This window comes from Corvus moneduloides, chromosome 8 (genome assembly GCF_009650955.1).
Source record: "Corvus moneduloides isolate bCorMon1 chromosome 8, bCorMon1.pri, whole genome shotgun sequence".
NCBI classification, from domain to species: domain Eukaryota; kingdom Metazoa; phylum Chordata; class Aves; order Passeriformes; family Corvidae; genus Corvus; species Corvus moneduloides.
Genome location: NC_045483.1, coordinates 9,528,561 through 9,552,321, shown reverse-complemented (window position 1 = coordinate 9,552,321; position 23,761 = coordinate 9,528,561). Strand labels below are relative to the sequence as shown.

Here is a 23,761-nt window from a genome sequence, read left to right as displayed (position 1 = left end):
CTGAGACAGAGAGAAAAATCAGTGTGTTGTATCCTTTGGTGCAAGCTGCATGCAAGCATGTGTGTCAAGAAGTGCACGATTAAGACTTGATCCAAGATCCACCCCATTACAACCTCTCTTATTTTCGTGGGGCCAGACCCATGCAACTTTCCCTGATGGTACAATTTACTTTATGGAAGCCATTCATCATAAGAGGCATTGCAGCACCCCAAGGAAAGCTGGTGATGGGATTACAGTCATCACCATGCCAGTTTGCCTCTGGCTTTTACTAATTCTTTCAAGCTAACATAACCCATTAAAATAAAACTCAGTCTCTGCCTGGATCAAACTTACAGCATGGGCTAGACCAGCATGTGCACTTACTTGCTTGCAAGGCATTCTGCCCCCTGCACACAAAAAAAGGACTTTTTTTTCCTCCTCTCTGAAAAACGATCCTCCACAACATCTGCAGCCCGCATCTGCAACACGTACACAGAGAGCAGCAATCGTTTAGGACTCTTAATTGGTGTATGTGACACAGACCCCATAGTGAGGGATCAAAAGGTCTCAATGAAAAAGTCTCCCTTTCCATTGACAGCAAAAGATGTTTAAACGATACTCAGGAGAGGCCAAGCCCCTGGACAGCTTCCTTACCTGGGCAAGTCAGCAGAATAAAATAAAGTTCTGTTTTGTTTTCCTTTTGAGCTCCTAGTGCTGATAAGGCTTGAGCAGAAGACTTCCTGAAGCCTGGGAAGGTTGCAGTGGCCATTGCCAATATTGTCTCCATCAGCAACCTCCCTCAGAGGGAGTTTCCAACAGCAGGCTCACATTGCTGCTGCCAAATATCAGTACCACTGAGCTGCTAAAGACTTTTCCCTCTGGAAGAGCCCTCATCTGTCACACATAGGTGGACACAGCAATGCTGAGAGAACAAGATCTCATCCTGAGGGCACAGCACCAAAGTGTCTCTTCTTTCATGCCTTGAGGTGCCTTCCTGTGCCTCTCTTCTCTCACCACGCCCCTTCGCAAACTCACATAAAACCTCTCATTCCCCCCCCACTGCATCCCCTCCTTTTGGCCTCTTTGTGGCAGGAAAAACAGCTGAGACCCTCCCCTCCCCATCCCAAGCACCAGGCCTTCGTTCATCAGGTTTTTACACCTCCACTAGCATCCCAGCTCTCCACAGAAACAACAGCCCAAAATCCTAATGAAACTCCTAGTGAAACTCCTTCTCAAGTACCACGCTCCATGGCAGGGCTGCAGTTGCTTTTCTAGGAAGAAGATTTCCTTAAAGGTGCCCATAGCCCTCTTATTACCTGAAATAGCACACCTGAAGATAAATGATTTTATAGAACTGCATTCTGGCTAATCACTGACCAAAAAAACCCCAGCAGTGAGAGACTATCTGAGCTGCCTGAGTTGTACTGAAAAATCAAGGTCAATGTATTTCTAGATTTTTCTAGAAAGACAGCCTTGAGCCCAGCATCATTCACTCTCAGACAAAGCACAGTGTGGAAACTGAGACTTGACAGACAAAGTGTCTCAGTAAAGATGCACAGCTTGGAACAAGTCAGATAATTTGTAGTAATTGCAGGTGGCTCATGCAGAGCCATGAGAAGAAGCCTCCCTTGAGTCATCTTGCACTTAAGTTGGATTTCTTCCAAGAAGATATTTGACTTAGCTTTTTTTTTAATCAGAGCCAAAAAGGAATTAAAAAAGCTTTTAATCACTGTAAGAATCCCACTTAATCAGACTACTGTCTGAGTTTGTTTCTTTAGCACTGATGAATTAACCTGATCACAGTGTGATTTTGCTAAGAGTTTTGATAGTGTAATATTAAAGTTTTTCCGTTAGTTGCCTGCATTTACATCTGTTACAAATCTTGCTTACAGAAAAGGCTTGATAAGAGAGGTCTTAAATGCAACCCCTTGACCAAATCAATTAATTTCCATGTTCAGACCCTGCTATTCTTATTTTCCAAATGGGAATATTCAAGCAATTACTATGAACTATCCTATGATACAGGTGATTCTAATCATGCAAACTGAAACCAAGTAAACAAGTCCAGTGTTTTCTTACTGGACTGCAGATTTAAAGGTAAAAATCTGAAGTAGCTTAGGCCTTTTCCTAGAGTTACATGACTTATGTTGTCATCATATTCTCCACTTTTTTCCCTCTCCCCAGGGAATTCATTCAGGCATTGGACTCAGCTTTTCAGATAGCTACTTTGAAATGCACAAACTAATGAAAATCATCCCACTGCTGAATTTGGAAAGAAACACCAATCACAGGTAAGAAAAACTTAATTAATGGTTAATGGGAAGTCAGATGTAACAACATTAGAAGAGGTTTAAACTCATAGCCCAGTGGAGTCATGGCCAGAGAATTTTTCTGAAACCTCATGGTATCTGCCAAGAGAATGTCAAGAAATATTGTTCCTAGCCACATAGCTGTCTGAGGGATGGCAGATGGAAGAAAGAGTACATGTGCCAGCATGTCTAATTAGCTTAGAGACTCTTAATTCCTTTTTTGTTTTTTAAATGCCACTCTGTCAAATATTTGATCCAATGACGATGGAAGTAGAGGGGAGTTTCTCAACTGACCCTGATAGGTGCTAGCCTCAAACCCACACACTTTATGTAAGAAAGTATTTAGCTGCTGGCCTGTTGCAGAGTTGTTTGCAGGACACAGAGAAGAGAAAGGAATGGATCAAAAGCAAGATGGATATTCTGAGAATTAAATGCTCAGGGATTTACGGTGGGTCTGTAATAAAGAGGACATTTCACCCTAAATCCAGATTTGGAGTGCTTTTGTGTGTGGTTACATCAATAGAAAAACACCCTGAAGGCTGGTTTCCTTTTCTTTTTTCGTTCCTCTCAGAAAAGATTTATTTTTCTCTCCCAGTTAAAGCTCAGCTGCTTTTTCTGTTCCCATGATGTTTTCTCATCTCCATCCCATGCTCTTGCATACTGACAAGCTGCAAGGAATCAGTGCCAGGGATCCCATTTTCCCAAGGGTGGATTGTTGTCACATCAGCTGCCTGGCTAGGTCCAGTTGCTGTATTTTCATCCCATGTCAAATCTTCCTGTCATAGGAAAAACAAGGCATACAGCAGAGGGACGGTCACCCACTCCCTCTGTGGGCTCCAAAAAACTTCTGAAGAGCAGAGTTTCTTCTGCTTAAGGGGATCTTTTGCTGTGCTGATTCATGGCACAGCAGAACGATTCAGGCCAGCTAGGCCAAGAGATATTTTCCTTTGCTTTGGGAAGGAGCTGGCAGACTGTGCAGGAAACATGTGCCCAGAGCAGCACTGACCTCATTAATGGTGCCTGCTCATGCAGGGCTGGGAGATCCTCTCACTTTATTTATCTACTAGGGGGAGCCAAGCTGATACCTGCTGCCAAGACAGCCCCCACACAACCCAGTGTGACCAGTCACACATGGTCAGCTCTGCCAGCCTGTACTCAGGACTGGCCTGAGCTAATCTGTGGAGAGGGGTTAGTGAGTGACCAGTGACTTGTGCTTGGATTACACATTTCCTCAAACAAACCTCACAGGGGTGGGCTGAGGAGAGGAAGCATTGCCATTTCTATCTCATCCATATGAAGGTACAGGTACATGGCTGATGACCGCACTCAGATAAGGCAAAATAGGGTTTAGCACAAGATTTGTAATCCACTCCTAAACATTACCATTCTGCATCTTGGTGCTTCTTACTCAGCTTGGAGTGGCATTGAAAATAAAATCAAGTCCTGTGGCTGTGAGCCAGCCAGGTTTAGAGAGGCATAGTTTGAATAACTGCACTTTTTCACTGCTGTGTGCTTGGGCATATCTTGGTGTTAAGATAAAGGAGGAACATTTCCAGAAAAGGAGCCTGCTTTCGTTCCATCTCCCTTCTGAGGTCTGAAGTTCTGTTCAAGACTGTCCAGACCTTGATTTGCACTGCACAAGGCAAGACCAGAATGAATATGGTCTGAATCAATCACTCAGTGAGAAAAAGATGTCATTCAGACACTGAAAAATACAGTTTTTATGAAGATAGAAATATAAAACCGACAGAGCACAGTTAAAACCACAAAGAGCAGAGGGTTTGCTCACAAATGTACATTTCTGCTCATTATTACAACAGGCACACAACTAAGTTTGTAAAGGTTTAATTACAATTCCTACACAAGAATACAGTCAGGAACTCTGTCTAGGCAGCCACATAGTTTTTAGTGGCTGTGATTTTGTTTGTTTTTTTTTTTTTTTTTTTTTTTTGGTTTTTTTTTTTCTCCTAAGGAAAATGTTTTTGCTTTTATGGACAAGGTTTCCATAGCACACAGGTGCATTCACACATATCTGGACTGACAGCTGTGCTGGGTGTTATATAGTCCTTCCCCTAACCCCCTTGCTCCAGTTCATTAGTTTCTCTTTTAGAATTAGTGCCTAATGGGAAGTTAGAGCTTTAAAAACTGCGTTTTGAACCGAAATCTTACTAAATGCTGGTTTTGGCTTGAGTTTGTTTCACTTGAGGACTCTGCCTTGAAAAAATAAATGGATAGGAACCTTCATACTCTAGAAAGTGCTCTCCTCTGTTCTTGTAATATTTGTCTTTATAGCAACTTTTGCAGGAAGCTTCCTAAACTATCACAAAAAAAAAAAACAAACCGAAAAACCAAAACCACCCCCAAAAATTCAAAAACAAACAAACAAACAACCTGGTTCTAATCTTACATGGGCTGATATAGGACAATTTTGTCTTTTGATATGGTTCATGAGGAGCTGTACTCAAAACTAAAGATATTCTCCTTCCCTCTTCATATGAATAAACATAGCCAACTAAACACACTCCCCAGTATAACCAACCTCTAAACTCTGAGACAGGCATTCTCCTTTTTCTGGCTTGATACTCAAAATTGTGTAGTGTAAGTTTTTAAAAAGATTTTGTATGAAAAAACCCATTTCCCAACAATTATTTTTTTTTAAGTTTTTTTAATTGACTTGCTGGTTTTGCTCAACATTTTCTATTCCACAGTTTAACCACATTTATAATCCACTCAACAAATGGCAAAATCTAAGAAAATTCAGTCAGAACCATTAGAGTAAGTGGAATGAGACACATTGCCTATTTAGCCTTATATATTGCTTGCAGGAATTGCTTTTGCTTCCAGGGAAAGAAGCGTTATTAAGCATGTAGATCTTCAATTATTAAGTGTAATGACTCAGAAGAAAATGTTATTTTCTGTCCCCTGGAGATAAGTAACTTATGACTTCAAGCAAAATGGTAAATATCCCAAAGCTCGAATTCTGGATAGCAGTATTGTATCAACAACTTTGCAAGTCAATACAGAATTCCTGCTTGTTTAGCAAACCCCAGTACTGTGTGCATTGAGATGTGAAGTGACTGGCAAACACACCCAAGGAAAAAGGAATAAATGCATCAAATTATGGAAGCACCTCACTAAAGGACTGAGAAGAAACACTTACTTTCCTTTAGTTACTACTTTGAAGGCAGGTCAGTCATCACCAACAGATGTAATCCAAAGGTTGGTATTTGAAGCACTCGACTCAGATGGGATGTAGCATTCCAAGGGACTTTGTCAGTCATAGGGTTGAGTCCCTGCATTTGTTGCAGCTCAGCAATGAGATGTATGAGATCAAACCCAGTAGGTCCACAGAAAGCCCAGGCTAGAGAGCACTCCACGCTACCAGCCACCAAGCCTCCTAAAAACCCTTCTGAAATACAGAAACATTATTGAACTGTGGAGCAGATGGGAAATATCAGTTTCCCACTTGAAATGAAAAGCACCTGTACTCTTGAGGTTGAATTCATTAGCACTCTGATTTTATGCTTCATTTTCCCCAAAGTAAGTAGATGACAAACTTTCTGAAAAAGACCTGTCATAGAAGCTGCCCTGCCCATAAAAAAAAAATTACTACAAAAAACAAAACCAGAAAAGTTTTATCACTGTATTTTTGACTTCACATTGCATTACCAAAAATTGATCTGTGCATAATTAATAGCTTCATTTAGCTAATCTGCTTCATCTTGACCTTTGAAAGGATTTATTATACAGGGAACACTCTTACTTTTCAGATAATACCCTACAAGCTCTCTGATAACATAATGAAGCTGATAACACAATGAAACTGTTAAGAAAGCTCTTTAATATCAAAAAGAGGAAGCACAATATTTTATTATTAGAGAGTTCTAAGAGAACCAGCAAAGAAAAAAAGTTATCTGTTGGATAGGAAGACTTCAGGACTTAAAAATATTAAGCATCAGCTCCAGGTACATCTCTCAGTTCCTTTGGAAGCAAGGCAGTGATCTCTCATTCATAAAAGCAAATGAATTATGGAAGGAATAAATGCAACGCAGTCCTGACGTGGCAGGTGTCCAGATCAAGCTCTGTGTACAAAGATCTGTGAGGTCACCAGTGCTCAACAGTGGGCCATGAGGGAAACTTTAAATTGTTTCACTCAGAAGGCACACTGGTAATAAACTTACTGCATATCAGGAATGTTATAGGTCTTTCATGCTACTTTGAAAATACTGGTTTGTTACGAAATTTCTGTTTACTCTTCAATAAACAAACAGCATCTGCCTACATCAGAACCAAGAACAATAAGCAATAAATCACCACAGCAGCCAGGATAACAGAATTGTTGAGGAAAGATGGCATCTGTGCTGAGAAGGGACATTTCCATATGCCATCTCCTCAGGAGACGTTGTGTAACAGCATGAAGTGAATGATGAAAGCCATCAATGCTTATCAGTTTGGGTTGATCATGCACAGAAAAACTATTTCAGAAAGGGCTATAAGGTTTGGAGAAGAGATTGTAGAAGTGACACCATGCCATGAGGTCTCCTGGAAGCAGAAGCACAGGGAACATGGTTGAAAAACCAAGGCACTGAGCCTCACTACAGGTTCTGCAGATCCTGGACCACAATCCACAACTCTTTCAATGTGTTGATTCTGAGCTACAACAAAGCTTAAAGCCAGAGACTTCAGTGATTCTAGCTAAAGCATACCACTACAGAAACATGGATACAGGTATCCAAACATATCTCTTTAGACAGTTGTAATATGAAGACATGTCAACACCTGCCATAAACATACAGTGGAAGCATCCCACTGCTGGCTTAAACACTGGGGCCAAGCACAGGTTGGAAGATCTACACAGGCATAGGAATTACAGGTCTCCAACACAGGGAAGATATTCTGTTTCACCCTAAGTATAAAAGCCTAACTGAGAGGCAGATGAATCTTTTGGGACATACAGAGAAGTGGATATGTTAACCGTGTGGTGTTGCTAGTGGGGAAGCATATTTTGTGATCTGGGCTTAAAGAAAAGTTACTTCTGATATGATTAAAATAAAAATTACTATGCAGGACCATTGAGTCTGAATCTGATCTAGCTGGGGAAAGCACATAAAGATCCATAAAAGTACAGAATATGCCGAGTCAGAAGGGACCCACAAGGGTCACAGAGCTCAATACCCAGTCTTGCATAGGACCATCTCCCAGAATCACACCATGTGCCTGAGAGCATTGTCCATGCTTCTTGACCTCTGTCAGGCTGGTGCTGTGACCATTGCCCTGGGGAGCCTGTTCCTGTGCCCAACCACCCTCTGGGGGAAGAACATTTTCCTAATATCCAACCTAAACCTCTCCTGACACAGCTTCATGTCCTGTCATTAGTCACCAGAGATCATTATCTGGCACTCCATTTCCCATCATGAAGAAGATGTAGGCTGCTATGAGGTCTCACCCCAGTCTCTAGTTTAGCCTGAACAAGCCAAGTGATCTCAGCTGCTCCTTGTGTGGTTTCTTCTCTAGACCCTTTATCACCTTCATAACTCTACTTTGGATGCTTTCTGATAGCATTGTATCTTTCATATATTATGGTGCCCAAAACTTACCATAGCCTAACATGCAATGGATACTGTTATCTATGTCTTTTGTCCTAGAAATAAAAACCAGGCCCAAAACAACAAAATATTAAAGGCCTGGACACCATCATGGAGATCTGAACCAAAGAAAACAACCTCTGCTTAGGATGCAAGTGATGTATTAGATAATAGTAAGAGGGAAAACAATAGGGCTATTGTATAGCTTGGAAATACAATAAAAATGCATCAAAGGACTATTTCAAGTTTGAGGTTTTCAAGTTCTTCCCATTTTGGAGGCAAAGAAATGTTTTCCTAATCACGTACAGTGTGGCACAGCAGAAGCTGCCTTACACTGGAGGAAATATTCTTCAAGGAAAAAATGGATTGGAAAGACCAAGCAATGAAGAGGAAAAAGCCAACAACAAAAACCAAAACAAACCCTGAACAGAGCCTTAATTATACATGTTGAATAAGATGTTCTCTGGTTGCTTTTGTTTAACATAATTTTAAGGCAAAGTCCTTTAAGCACTGTGGAGAGAATGTAGAGGCTAAATCAGGCTGCTCATTAACTGCTGTAATTCTGAGATATTTTGCATTTCCTGCTCAGGTCCCAGTTTAGGCCTTTTTGTGTGTGTTAGTGATTAACCTCTGCAGGGAAAATGGAAGGGGATAAATGGATAATCCCAATTAAATATGACAAAAACATTTATCAGCCTGACATTACATCTTTTCTCTCCCTTTCCTTGGGCAGTACATAGTTGGTCTCTGCAGGAGGGAGCCCTCCAGAAAATCACCTGGGCATCAGCAGTTTTGATAATGAGAAAGATGAGTACAGCTGCACAGAAGGCTTGCCTGCTGTCTTCACAGATAAGACTGCAAGGTGTTTGACATTGTTCTGAAGGCTGTATTAAAAGCACCATGATGGCCACATCTCTGTGAAACATCCCATTGCTTGGGACAAAGCACATGATGTTTTGAGGGAGAATATTCTTTGACACTGTACCTGAACACAGCTTCTGGCCATGGAAGTGTGACACTTTTCCTCTCAAAAACCCCAGTCCCTTAACCCCAACACTATTTCCTGCACAGACACATCTGGTCCTGTCTGACAGCAAGGGGATTTGCAACAGTTGAGCTTTCGAGATCCATTCTAGTTCTACATTTCCAGTTTTTGTCTGGGACAGATCAGGATGTAAGTTAGCTCATCAGAATGAAATTCAAGTAATTCTCTGGTGTTCATCACAAACCCCCTGGAAATTAAAAGCCAAACAGACTCTTGACATTTATGTAGGTCTCTCCCTGTCTAATTGCAATGAAAAGATATTTGTATGAATTGAATTTCTTTCTAGTTTAAATCTCTCTTGGATTCATATTCAGGGGATTTTGTGTTAGATCTTAATATCTTAAAAAAAAAAAATAACACTTGTGATGGTGTTTGATTTTTATCATCTGTTCTCATATGACATCGTTGCCATGTTCCTCTGATGTACTTCACCTCTGTGAGCTCATTCAAGGGCACTAGGGCAGACCCCAATCCAAGCATAGGAAGTGATGTTTATAGCTACACACAGATTAAAGCTAAATGTCAAAGTATAGAAGGAGGCATTGTAAAGGGTATTAAAAAGTAATAACACAAAAAAAAGTGCTTGGAGCAGGTGAACAGTTTCACTGAAATTTCCTTTGTGTCAAATTGTAGACTTTTGCCCTTTGCTCGGTGTGGAAGCAGGTGGGAAGAAATAAATCAGAAAGTACTTGAGAGGAAAAAAAAAGAAGATTCCTCAATTTTATTGTAACCAACACATTCTCATATCTTAAATCTAGCTAAATGTTCTTTCCACTCAGTTACCAGTGAATATAGCAAGCAAGAAATTATTTCTATGTGTATCACAGAAAATATAAATAAGAAAATGGTTGAGTTTTTTGCAGACAACACTTTAAGTGATATTTTGTGGGACAGTCTGAATCTGGGCACAAAGAAACAGAAAATAGGATTCTAATGAGGATTCATTTACTTTGTGCTAAAGAGAAGCACAGAAAAACAAACCCAGGCAGGTAAGACAATGGTAAATGTCTTAAAAGAGAAATGGGCAGGAGGTAGAGCAAGAGAGGGATGCAGACAGAGCAGCAGAGAGGTCCTGCTCTACTAATCAAACCATAACCAGAAGGTGAAACCTGTATCCAATGAAACCAAAATTTTCAATTACTTCTTAGACTTACTGATTGAAGAATGCTTGGACAGGCTGTTATTCCTCAAATATCGCCAAGCACCTCCCAGTATAGTTCTCCCATTGAAGAGAAACTTTTCAGGAGTTAGGCCCCAGTCACCTCTTCCCTCCAGCACAAGCCATGCAGCTCTTCCACAGGAGCTACAAAAGCAAGTAAAGAGCCTTCAGTCAACACCTAAAGAGCCAAGAAAAGTGGCTGAGAGCCCCAGTATGACTCTGCTCTCTGTCTCTGCTAAACACCTGCTCTCGGCATGCGAAACAAGGGAATCCTGCAGTCAAAAAACTTGCCTAACTTCAAGGAGAGAGTCTATTCCCTGCACTGGCACAGGACTTCCTTGCTAATTCCAGCAAGTAACTTAGTTTCCTTATCTTATTTTTCCTCATCTGGAAAAGTGGGTCAGTAATTCCACTTCTATTTATTTTGCTTATTCTGATTGAAAGCCCAAACCAAGCATTCTTGCCTTCACTGCACTTGACTCAAACCATGCCAAGTTCAGAATATGTTTTTTCTGAACTTTGAGGCATCTTTCAGCTTTTCACTGCAGACATAAGGGCTGAGAACTTGATGGGGTTACTTGTGAAAGACAGGTCATAGGGCTTTTAGGGTCACCTCCTTAAAAAGGCAGCCAGTATTACATTGTCAATAATAAACCCACAAAAATTTTGCTGTGTTTACAAATATGCAAATTTTATCCACTTTAAAGCTTGTAAATGCTACTTTAAAGTTATTAGAAAACCCCATACTTCAGATTTTCAAAGGGTTGCCCCTGAACCTCTGCTTCTGTCTCTTCTCATCTCACCATCACTCTGCTACAAGAACATCCTGCACAGAGCTAAGCTTCAAGCACAAAAGCAGCACTTTGAATCAAGAGATTCTGCAGTAGAAACATTTTTGTTGCTGTATCTACAGACCTCTGCCAAAGAGGAATGTTTTCCCTCTTCTTTCTGGTGTTCAATGGAAAGCATTCAAGTAGAATGAAATCCCCTGAGATCTTGAGCACATGACAGGATGGACTTACTGTGACTGCTGTGGAAAAAACACAAACAGTGGGATTAAATTCATTTACCCCAAGGCAAAGGAAAGAAGTTCATTCCAAAATTACCAGGGTGCTACAAAACAGATAAACAGATTCTGTAAAAGTTGCTGAAGTGTTCTGAAAAGTATTTGTTGGCATCGAGAAACCCCACCTACACTTACTGGAGGGGTAATGGACTTTTCACGTCCTTAGATCCATTCTGCACTACAAATCTTGCAGATGAGCTGGTCAAGATGAAAGTTAAGATGACGACAAAGAGTAAAGGGTAAATATTGTGAGTAGTTGTGTCCAGAATTAACCTGACTGGATGATTTAATCTTTCTTACTATAAATTCTAGTACAGGTCACAGCTGTTTCCAGGCAAACAGACATTGTTTCAACCTGGTGCACCTCGGAACTCTTACAGTTGTAAAGGCCACACAATTAAACACCACAGCCAGATTTAATGACAATAGAAGACACACTGTGGAAAGCTCTGTGCTGCTGCAGCCAATGGAGAGAAATGGAGATTTCTAGGTAGCACTGCTTTTTATCTCAAGCTAGTAGAAATTTAAATGAACGTTTGGAGGTGCCTACCTAGTTCCATCTTTGCTTCAGACAGAGGCAAGAAGAACAGTTACAACCTGATTTCTAAGTGCAATATTTAAACTTAACTGGGTCCCAAGCTTTGTACTCTCCCTGACTCATCTTCCAGGTAACTTCTGCTCACTGAATTTTGCCTCTGAGGTGCCTGGAACCGTAATAATCTTTCCTATAATAAATGAAAAATTATAAAAGCAATATATTTTCTGATTCCAGCAGCATTTCCTTTCAGAACTTGATATATTTTTTAAAAATGTTATGTAGTGCTAGGGATTTTGACACTGGAATCCTTCCAGGTAATAAATTGCATGTGTTATTTACTATGCATGAATGTAGAAAACATAACTGAATATTATTGGTTTGAACCACGGAGTTAGAATTCCTTTTCTTAAGCAAACATTCTAAGCCCGAAGTTACTGGCTTTCCAAGAGAGTTTGGGTTGTTCTGCCTGGAGAACAGATAGCTTGATGAGAAATTAAAGGCCTTTCAGTACCTAAAGGGGCTACATGAGATGGAGAGGGGCTTTTTAGAAGGACATGGACTGATAGGAAGAGGGGCAATGGCTTTAAAACTGAAAGAGAGTAGGTTTAGATTAGGTATCAGGAAGAAATTTTTCACTGTGATGGTGGTGAGGCACTGGCACAGAGATGCTGTGGATGCCCCATTCCTGCAAGTGTTCAAGGCCAGGTTGGATGTGGCTCTGAGCATCCTGGTCTAGTGGGAAGCATCCGTGCACGTGGCAGAGGAGGTGAAACAAGATGATCTTTAAGGTCCCTTCTAATCCAAACCATTCTATGATTCTGTGATATCTTGTGTTTGACTAAGAAACTCCATCCAAGGTCAAGTTGGGAAAAAACCCAAAACCAACACAAAACATTTTCTTACAAAAGCCCCAGAACACTAAGACATTCCTAACCAATTCCAGCTTTAACGGCATCTCTTGACCTTTTGTGTCAATTGACTGGCTCCATTGTGACTTTAGCTGTGTGAAAGGTCTTTAGGATTCAGCTAGGTCAACCAGCTCAGAATGCCCCATGTGGAGAGGAAACTTAGAATAGCACAGAGGCATTTCTGCGAAATTAATGGCTGATCCTTTTGCACATTTTCCCCACCAAAAGCACTAGTTTTAATAGTGAGTTTTGGTGGGAAAGGTATTTGTCCTTTTATCTCCAGAGTTAACTCATTTCACAAATAGTAACAAGTAATAGCACTTGATGCTCAACTCAGCCCTAGAGCAAGGAATTTGACTTTTTTCCCCCCACAAAATAGACACAAATTCACAGTCAATGTTATAACTTTTCATATTAGAAGTTGCAGATTTATGAATGAAGACAGTTTGGATAAGCTGAATAATAACCTTTCTAGGATATAGCAGAATAAATTTACAATGCAACTGCCGCTTTTACAGGTGAGCTGTCTCTTTTTATGATGGAGGATAGGATGCACTCAGAGTTCTGTAAGTTCACATGTTGATGTATCTTTTTTTAATAAAGTGTCCTAAAAAAAAAAAAAATAAGGTAAATTTGCCTGAAGTTGTCAGTGGCAGTACTGTTACTTTAGAATGTGCAGTGCAGAGGGAAGAAAGCCCTCCATAATCGAGCTCTTTCAAAAATTCTGTGAAAACAATTATTGGGGTTCCTTTTGTTTGTTACCAAACTGTCAGTGTTGCTAACCCTTTCCCCCCCTCCCAGCCTGCACTGTTCAACACTAAATCTTTCCCCAAAGGGATCTGCAAACCAAACTAACTCTCTGCTATCTTATTTTGAGAAACTAAAAAATCCCATCTCACCCATCTCCAGTTCCCAAAATGCTTCATTACAGTCAGATGTATCTGCCAAAAGAACCTTTCAAACTACATGTCTCTTGAGTCTGCAGGTGACTATAAAAAGTAATAAAGAGCCCAGTTTTATTCTCTAATGGATCTTGTCTAGAAAAATACATTTTAGTTCATACACTTACTGCTTTGACTTTTTTCTGTAGAAGTTATCATACATGTATGTAAGGAAAAAAGGAATTTGGCCTCTACTTCAGCTAGGTTTCATTCCAAAGAGTGGTGTCAGAAGGTGAGGTAGAAGGTCCAGAACCACTGTTATTCCTAAGCTTACCCATTCTTCATAAATGGTTTGAAATAAAATTACATGTTTTTATTCCTGTATTAATTTAAAGGTTGATATAATCAAAATATTTGCATTACCTTTTTAATAGATATCATAATAAAAACTGGTCTAAAAATATGTCCTATGAGATTTTTTTATTAAGCCATTTTTATAATTAAGATGTTCTGCTTCTTGCATTGCTAAAATGATAAGAAAATAATAATAAAAACCTCCCAACAGCTTGCCAAGTTTTAATTACAGGATTACAGGACTGGAATTCTTCATTTTATTTGCTGCTAGATTTAGCAAGTAAGTGGCTATCTAAGCTTCCTTTCCCAAACTCTGGTCTGCTATGTAACACACTGTCCCATGGTTCCCTTTTTCTGACTTTATGCCAACTGTCAGGAATGTATGGAAACCAAGAGCTATGGAAGGTTTTGTGCTGACTTCAGAAAGTAAGTATGTAAATGGATAACTGGACACAAATCCCAAAATTAAAGAATAGCAAGATTTCCAAATCTAGGGGCTTTTTCTTAGAAAGTGCTGAAAGGAAGATTGTTTCCAAGACACTGATTGAGTCTCGTTTGCAGTAAGCAGGATTCATTATCTAGCACAGCTTTTAAACACATAGTTTTAACTTCAGGTAACCAGTCACAACCCTGCTTAAAAGTACACTCTACCTACAAAGAGGTGCCCACAGGCTTCTGTAGGTTGTAGATTGGTATCATTGTCATTCAAAAGACACAGGATTAAACCTTTTCCAGAACATCCAGTAATCCACTGAAAGCCTTAAGAAAAAAATTTCCACTAAACAACTAATTTCATAGTGCATTATAGAACCTCTTCATAGCACTCACCTTTGCTTGCTGAACCAGAGATAATTGTTGCTCAGGCTGCTCCACCACAAGAAATTAGTCTCCAAGTGTTCTCCACTGATCACAGTACCTAAATGCAATAACTCAACCCCAATAAAATTAAGGCTGCTACAGGACTTCTGTACTGGTTCAATTTGGTGCAGCTGGTTGCAGGGAGCAGGGATTTGATTTGGGATTAAATTCACCTGCAGGATTGGAGAAGAAATTCACCTGTAGCAGAAAAACATTCTTTGTAATATTTAACAATTCCTAAACAGCATTTTGAGTGGGTTACAACTTTTTTAGGATCAAAAGAAACAGAAAGGTAAAATTGAAAGAAGAAAAACAGTTGATGCATTCATAAGCAGTTTAAAAGTGAAAAATAAATGGTTAATGCAGTCTGCTCAGCTAACTTTTACAGTGATAGGAAAAATCTGCAGGAGGAGATAGACATCTTACAGTGAAACATCTGGGACAGCCTTTGTATTCATCTGTGTAAAAGATCTACTATTCTGTAATGCTAAAAATGTAGAACAGGACCTTGTCTTTCTCATTTAATCCCATATGGACTCAGATAACAAAAAAAGATCTGAACAGGCTCAGTAGAGTGTTCTGCCCTACCGTCAAAAAAAAAATGCTGGTTTGGCTTCATTCTCCTAGCACCTTGGCAATGTCTATTCATATTTCAAAAATGCTGGTGATCTCTGTTCTTGTAAATCCAAGGTATCTGACTTGTCACGGTTGCATGCATTTTCCTGGAAATCATGGGAGACCACCATCAATTCAGGAATGTCTTGGGAAATCCACAAATGTTCTGCAAACATTTGGTGGGTGAGTGGCAATATTGAAGGAGGCTACACTTGGTTACTCAAACATTTTAACAGGAAACAGATTCCCCAAACAGAAAGAAAGGTTGTTGAATAAGAAGGGAGATTGCAAAAGGTTGCCAGGCTGTCTCCTCCACTGGATACCAGGTCAGTGCCCACAGCTGCCTGTAAAGGGAAACTGCTTCATCACGAAATAATATTGTACCATGACATGACCTCACATCATTCTCTTTAATAGATTTAGCCCTATTTGCTGGAGCATTCATAATACTCTAGGTACAAGTCAGGAGAAAAAGCTGATGCAGAAAGGGATGTGGGAAAGAAACAGCTCTGTTGTTACATTCTGTCAGCTCTGAATCTGTGGAAAATTTCACAGCTTTTTCAAAAGTCTTTATCCATCCTTGGGTTAGGTTGAGTCAAGTTTATCTCCTTATTACTGAAATTCAAGAAGTTAAAGAAAATATTGAAGAAGAAAGCATATGTTTTCAGTTATCCTCCCTGAAAAGGAAGTTGGTCAGATGATCAAATGAGTGAAATAAATAGAAAGTACATTTTGAACATACAGCTCTTCCTGTGAATTCTTTATGGGAAATGGATTTTTTTCCATGCAGAATTTGCTTACAAAGTAAAGGTCTTGTTTATAGATTGTAAAATATTCACGCAAACATAGTAACTTCAGTTACATTTTCAGACTTTTGATCCATTTACATGGGAAAAAAAGTGTGTGGAAGGTTTTGATTAGTCTTAGAAACCTCTTAATTCTTGGAGCACAGAAAAACATTAGCCCTGGGGCTTTTTTTATATTAACTCTGCATTAAATCCCAGGAGTAGCATATTTCTATGACTTTTTCATAAGACAAATACCAATATTGATTTCTAACCACCATTCTATTATTATGCATATATTACACATTAACACTTCCATGATTCTAATTCAATATTCTGCAACCTGTAAATGTCCTCTGAACCTGCACAAATCCCACTGAAGACAGTGCAAAAAAAAGAGTCTACTTATTTCACTGGGCTTTGGAACAGAATTCCCGAAAGAAATTCAGGCTTACATGCCACCCTGTGTTAGACCTGCTCTTTTCCTGCATCTTCTCAAATGCAGCAATTGAGCTTGAAAGATTCTATAAATCATATAATTGAGAAACTAATGCACATAAAAGGAATTATAGCAAAATAATTTTTATTTTGTAATATCCTGGGCCTGCACTCAGAGTTCCCTAGGTAATCATTATGGTTCAAGAAAGGTTTGGGAAAAATCATTCTACTACAGACAGTAAGCAAGTATTGAGTAGAGCCATTGAAGTTGTTTATGCTTCAACCACAATAGAATGTCACTAAGGAGACAGAAATTGCTACCTAAACTCATGACCAGAATTCAGAATCACTGATGGTTTGTCTTCAATACAACCAGTATGTGCCTAAAGACAATCCACTGACTTCCAGAGAGTCACCCAAAATGACAGTGGCTTCTTGAAGAACTATTGTTAAATGCTATTTAACTATTCACTTTTTGGATCAGCTTTTCATTGCAGTGGAATTGCTATGCATTCACCCTAATAATCGAACCTTTTAGTAAAGCTACACACTTTTTGATGACTGCTTTTCACTTATTACAATGAGTCAAGCCTTTCTGTAGTCCATAATCCAGAATTTTTCTTTTGACTTGAACCCCCATGTTTGATTTCACTATTAATTGACAAGTTTAAGATAAAAAGAACACAGTTTCTGTATGTCTGCTTTGTTAGGGATGAATAAAACCCAGATTTTCTACATTCTCCTTATGTAATCATAAAGTTCTCCTCTGCTGTTTTCTGGGTTTTTTCCTTATAGCAGAAGAAATGGTGCTGATGAAATTTGGGTTGCTGTTTTTAACTGAACTTGCAAATTGTATGGGAACTAAGTTATTTTGGCAACCCATCTCCTCTGCTACACTGGGGACACATAGGCTAAAAAGGTTCAAAAGTAATTCAGTGACACACAGAGTAATGTGTGGGCCTTGCTTTCATAAGGAGCCAGGCTAAAAACAAACATGAACTGGAACCTTTTTCTGTGATCACCAAAATGGGAACTGGCTGTATCTATCATTTGGTGAAGTGATATGGAGAAGATCATAGAATTCAAAGTTCCCATACCACAGTGGTCTCCCAGTGACAACTTGTTCTACACATTGGAACCAACCAATACAGCTTAATATCTCAGAAAGAGGAACCTGTGGATGAACTCTGTGTGTGCCTTTCTGGAGTTCTGGGTAATACTGACGTGGTTTACTACTAATTGCCACCGTAGTGAAGCCTAACAGAGCAGTGGCACTGTTCTCTGCACTGGCAGTGAAATGCTGGGAGATTCCTCAAAGTCTGACAAAAGGAATGGAGTTCCCTGTCTCCTGGGGAACCAGCAGTGATGGGAGGCATTGTCTGAAACAGTGGTGAGTTGAGCCAGGGAACAGTGCAACTTCTGTTTGCCATTTCTCTTGGCCATGACTGAAATTTTTCCTGCTAGTAACATGTTGGTAGGAATTAAGAAATCCACTGTTTTCTATAGAGAAAGAAGAAAGAAAACCCTACAACAAGGTTAAAAAAACCTTTAAATTGTCACCACGATGCTGGCATCTACTACCTTTATACTTCATAGGGGATGCTGATATGCCATTAATGAGAAATTCGATGCAACAGCAGAGCCCACTATACAAACATTACCTGTGTCTAAATAAATAATAAAAGCAACACTGTACACAGGGACAGGTCTGGACTAAGTGCTTCCCAAAATATGGGATCATTCAGTTCTGTCTCAGACATTGCCTGCAACAGTCACAAAGCTCAGATCCAGAACTCCCAGCAATAATGTGTTCAGATTTTGCCCTGTCACTATTGTAGAAGAGTATTTTGCTGCTCTGGTTTCCCTCGTGCTTTCTTGGTTTTTTTTACGGTGCTTATGGAATGACTCCTGCTAATAGGAAAAGTGTGACTGGTTTTGTTTATCCTACTTGTTACATGAGAACAATTTGCAGGCTGTCATTTCATTATTAAATTTGAAAACAAAGCAAACACCAGATCACTACAAGACTGGATTATATGAAAATAAGCCCAATCCTGCCTTACCTGTTTTAATAAAACGTAGTATGAGTGATGGTAGGTAAAAATTCTATCATCAAATGCCAAAATCATTAAATGACTAATCCTCGTTGTCAACAAGACCTGCTTTCAAAGTTAAGTCTACCTTGTCTACCTTCCAAAAATTACTAGGAAATTTATGATTCAACAATGACCTCTTAATTGCTTCCTCTTTATGTTGATCTGTTTTCCTGGAAATACAATTAATTCTCTATGCTGAGCCTTTAAGAATGAAACAAATTGTAGCCCTTGCTCACTTTGACAATGCAATCACTTTTAATCAGTACATAATTAGGATTTAAACAGTATCAACCTGTCCCTGTTGCAAGAAGGTAACTGCACTTAAACTTCAATTACTCCTAAATTTGAAAATCAATTGCAAATAAAATGTCCTGCTGCTGATGCTAAAGAGATTAGAAAGACCAGAATACATTCACACAAGAAGCCAGTCATGTCAACACAATTGCAACAAGCAGCTGCCATAATGTAAGTAATTCTGCTGTAATGCAATATTAAGGCCTTTATCTAATCAAAGGCTGTGAGCTAAGGCCGTCAAAAAATACAAGATGCCTCAAAAGGCAGAATGCTATTTTTTATATAGCTTTATCTTGTGCAGGATAAATGAGCTATTTTGCTGTAAAAAATGGTTTTTTGTATGAATACTTTCTATGGTGGGAGTTGAAAGGGGTTTTTTAATCGTTGTAGTGTTTTCTTTCCTCTTTCTTCCTCTAGAGAAAAAAGGCTTTTTCCTCACAATATAACTACAGCAAGATGACAGAAAGGTTGAAAACCAGACATCCTTTGTGGTGACTCTAAAGATGTGAAATAACAAATCCTTTTTGTATATGTTCATCACAATGTTTTCTGGAGGCATCAGGGACAGCAAAAACACAGTGAGGCAGTGGTCTTGCAAAGAGGCAGACGGGACGGCCTTTGGGGAAACCTGGCATTGGACTCAAATTTCCAGACCTTGGCTTTCTGTGCTCACCCCTGCTAAGTGTGCAGGGAAAGGGCTCCCAGTGCGTGGCTGAAGAAGCAAAGCTCTCAGTGGGCAGTGGAGGAGCGAGCTCCTCCTGGGACCTGCTCAGAGTGGGAGTGCAGGTGCACAGGAACAGCCAGCACTAGGTCTGGGCTGAAAGCCAGTTACTGCTGTGTCCAAGGAGGGAAGGACCATGAGGTCTTCCTGCTTTAGACACTGTAATACCTGAGGAAAAACTTAACAAATTTATTCCTATTCTTGGGTGTAAACTGCCAGGGGAAAAAAAAAAAAAAAAAAAAAAAAAAAAAAAAAAAAAAAAAAAAAAAAAAAATCATGACTCCTTGGAGACTGTCTCTTTCTAAAGAATTCTTCCAAACCATCTCTCTGGGGATGTGACTCTCACGTCACCATGGCAAGAAACAGCAAGGAATTATTGACTGCAAAACAAAGCTAAACTGAAATGTGCTGGAAGGAGTATCCAGACTCTGCACTCTGTGAGCAGATATTGTTCTGCAAGCCTGGCTGTCATGCCCCTGCCTGCTAAACTACATTAATACCTGTACAATGTGGGTGCTATCAAAATGATTGTGGAGAAAATCCCAAAAGCATTGAGATACCTGGCAAGAAAGTAACCAGGTGTGTTTTTCTGATCATTCTTTCATGTTTAGTATTCTGGAAATTGGGAAAATACACCAATGACAGCAGTTATTTAATAAAAAGCATGGCAAACTCCACATAGAAATTATCTGCCTTCTTCCCTTTTCAAGGTGGAGAAGAAAACTTATTTTCCATCCAAGGCATGCCTTTGGCTTGACTTCTTACAAATCTCTTTATTTTTTTTCAGATGGTGAAGGGACAGGCACCTGGCAGCTGCATCGATGCCAAGCAATGCTACTGGGCACCTCTGGTGACAGAAGAAGAAACTTTTTTATTTAGCATATATTTATTTATATATTAAAGATCTATTTATATATATTTGGTGCATGTATTTTCTTCTTCAACTTCTCTCTTTTTTTCTGAAACAAATCACCATGGTACTGTTCAGAACTGCCAAAAGTTGTGGCTGAAAGAAGCAAGCTGGAGAAAGTACTCAGAGTACCTCTACTGGTCCCAGGTACAGGGGGAAGCAAGCTCATTGTTAGAAAATATTTTAAGGCTTTGACACATATGCAGGTGGAGGCACTGCTTCGTGTCCCTTCTGGGTACTCCATCCTTTCTTGTTTCTCCTGCAGATGGGATTTCATTGACAACAGCTGGGCCTGAACCCTTGGACAAGCTGCACAAAATGAAGAGAAGAGAGAAAACTTCTCTTCCTCATTTTTGCACATCCACACCTACAATTTGGGCTCTCTCTCTCACATACACCTTGGTGCCTGCAGTCAGTTTTTATTCCTCCTTCACTGAGGCATATCTCCCACTGAGGCATCATTACTTCTGCACTCAATTCTCTCACTGAATATCCTAAAAAGAAGCACAGCCTGACATCCTCCAGTGTGTCAAAGTGAAATAAAAATGTTGTTTCCTTTTCCCCTGTGTGATCCAAAGTTAGAAATCCTTATCTGTCTCTGTGGTTTGGTTATTTTAACCTGATCAAATGCCACTCAGTATTTCTTCATCTTAGACTGTGTTAGAAGCTGCAGCCCATGTGGGACAAAAAACTGTGCAGAGCAGAAATGATAAATGGCCTCGAAATAATTAAGGCCAGTTTTTCCTTCCCCAGCCTTTGTGTGATTTCCTACCTCTTAAACCTACCAGGGACAAAGGATATAAATTTTCCTTTGGACATGGGTGGTTAAGTCCACACCTATACAACACAGCCTCTGGTGTCTGTAAAGATGCATTAATTGCATCCTGGTCCTGTAGAGAAGAGAAATCTTTGTTGTGTGCAGGGGCCCTAAGGGTTTGCAGAATGTGATCACTGACACAGCCAGAACAGAATGACCTGACATCTTTATCCACTGTAAAGTGAGTGGAATTGAGCATGAAAACAACCAGGCAAACAATATTTGAAAGCTGGGGTTGCTAGAAACCAACCTCGCCCAATGCCTGCTGTTACAGAGTCATAAGATCAGGGCACAAGTGGAAAAAGGCAATGTTTTATATTAGCTGAGATGAAGCTGCAGGTAAGGGAGGAACAATAGAGGTATTTGATCACCTACCAGGCTTGTAACAGCAGAGAATAATAATTTTTTATATTAGACACCTGATCAGTTACCACTCAGCTTGCTCTGCCTAGGAGCAATGCCAGGATGACTGTTTTCATGAGGATTCCCATGCTCAGATAAACTCCTGTCTCTCTTCAGCTGAGCAGCCATCCTCACTCTTTTTGTTGTAAGACACTTTTCTGGCAAATACAGTCAAATTACTTTTTATATTTGCTGTGCTATTTGCTCATTAAAAATAATAATGTCATCACTGAACTTCAACATGCTGTCTTGTCAGACAGCTCCTACTGCTAATGCTCTTCTGCAGGACTGAAAGTCTTGCTTTGAGTTTTCACATCATTCAACACGATGGCCTTTGATCAAGCTCAGGGTTAGTACTGCTGACATGGGGAAAATGGCACTGATAGGAAATGGGAAATCCTTTCTTCCTGAATCTCTGAAATCAGTTCTGCTGAATTGGTGTCTTGGCATCTCATGCTGCCATCAGCTTCTCCAGTGTCTGAGTGCCTCCCAGGTTAAAGCAATACTCACCTCTACCAGTAGGAACAGAATAGATTTCAGTTGGAAGGAACAAACAAATATAATTTGGAATACCCGCACCTCAGTGATGAGATATCTCAGTACTTTTAACAGGGTCGAAAGTGCAGAACATCCTAATTTTATTTTTTTTTCCACACTTCCCCAAACTGGGATCAGAAAGCATTTTTTTAATGTTGGCAATATTCAGAGAGTTCTGCTATGACCCAACTTTTTGGCATATATGGAGAACTGTTGGCTCCTACTGATGTATTTGCAGAAGGCATGTGGCATTGCTTTTTCGGAATAAAACCCCCTCAGAAATCCTGGAGTGTCTGAAATACCAAAAATAATTAGTCACAAACACACAGCAATTTATCTCCAATTTTCTGCAACAGTAGGAAAAAGGCTTTACCACAAGAATATAGGCCTTTTTTAATCTTGTCGTATTTTGTGCTTCACCAAAAGAAGCTGAGTTCTAATCAACAGTGGTTAAAGTTTTTACCAAAGTTCAAGTACTCTACAAAATCTTTAGGTAAACATTATCAAATTGTTTTCATTATTAATTAATTTCATGATTATAAAATGCTTTTGCAACCAGCTCTTCCCACAATGGTTTCTACTGACTTTGCAGACCAAAGAAATAACCATAAAAAGGGAATAGGCATCCACTGAGCCATGAGAACTGCTGCCTCACTCTCTTGCTTCACCGAAAGCTTGCCATTATCTTAATGTCCATCTTCCTACATAAACATGATGTTCTATACCACATATTCTTCCCAAAATGATCATCCATAGCACTTTTAATCTCTGGAATACCAATTCTGCTGCACATTTAGGAGTTAGTAAAAAACCTTGGGGGTGTGCTTTATCTGAGCATTCTGAGAGAACTTTGCTCACAAGGGAAGGTGTGAATAAAACTGATGCAATGAAATTTCTGTTGAAGCCATTAGACAAACTTTAACTCCCCAGGCTTTGGGTAAGTTTTTGCCCAATTCCCTTGTTTTTCTTCCTCTGGCTCTGACATGTACAATGTAAGCCCATCACACTGAGAATGAGATGATTATTTCTTTCACAATGATATTTCTTGATATTTCAGCTGCTCTTTCTCATGTTCAGAACAGTTTGAATTTCTTGGTACCTCTGGAAAAGTGATATTTCTCCTCTCAGCGTAGCTCTAGCTGTTTTCTCATTAGGTTCTCAGCAAGAAATAAATGAAGCAGGTGACTGGCACTGAGATTTTGATTCTGATGGGACTCCTGCCACACAGTGAACTATAGCTGTAGCATTAAGTATGTGCTTTTAGGTGAGAAATAAAGATATAAAATAAGCTGACTATCAAAACTCAAGTAACACAGTTATGGCTCTATCTAAAACAAGACTGTACATGTTTTAGTGGATTCCTGTTTTGTTCATAACATCCTTTAACAGGTTTGACGCATATGGTGGAATGATGCCCTATCCACAGTCCTTTCCCCAGCATGCCAGCATAATTTGTAATAGCAA

At 39.6% G+C, this 23,761-nt stretch overlaps 1 long non-coding RNA gene across 1 annotated transcript; it reads left to right on the top strand.

Annotated features, from left to right (window-relative positions):
• Positions 1–1,516: 1,516 nt before the first annotated feature.
• LOC116447565 lies at positions 1,517–20,547 on the top strand. The gene is made up of 2 exons (XR_004241597.1): positions 1,517–2,270; positions 20,419–20,547. It is a non-coding gene; the product is annotated as an uncharacterized LOC116447565 (long non-coding RNA).
• Positions 20,548–23,761: the final 3,214 nt, after the last annotated feature.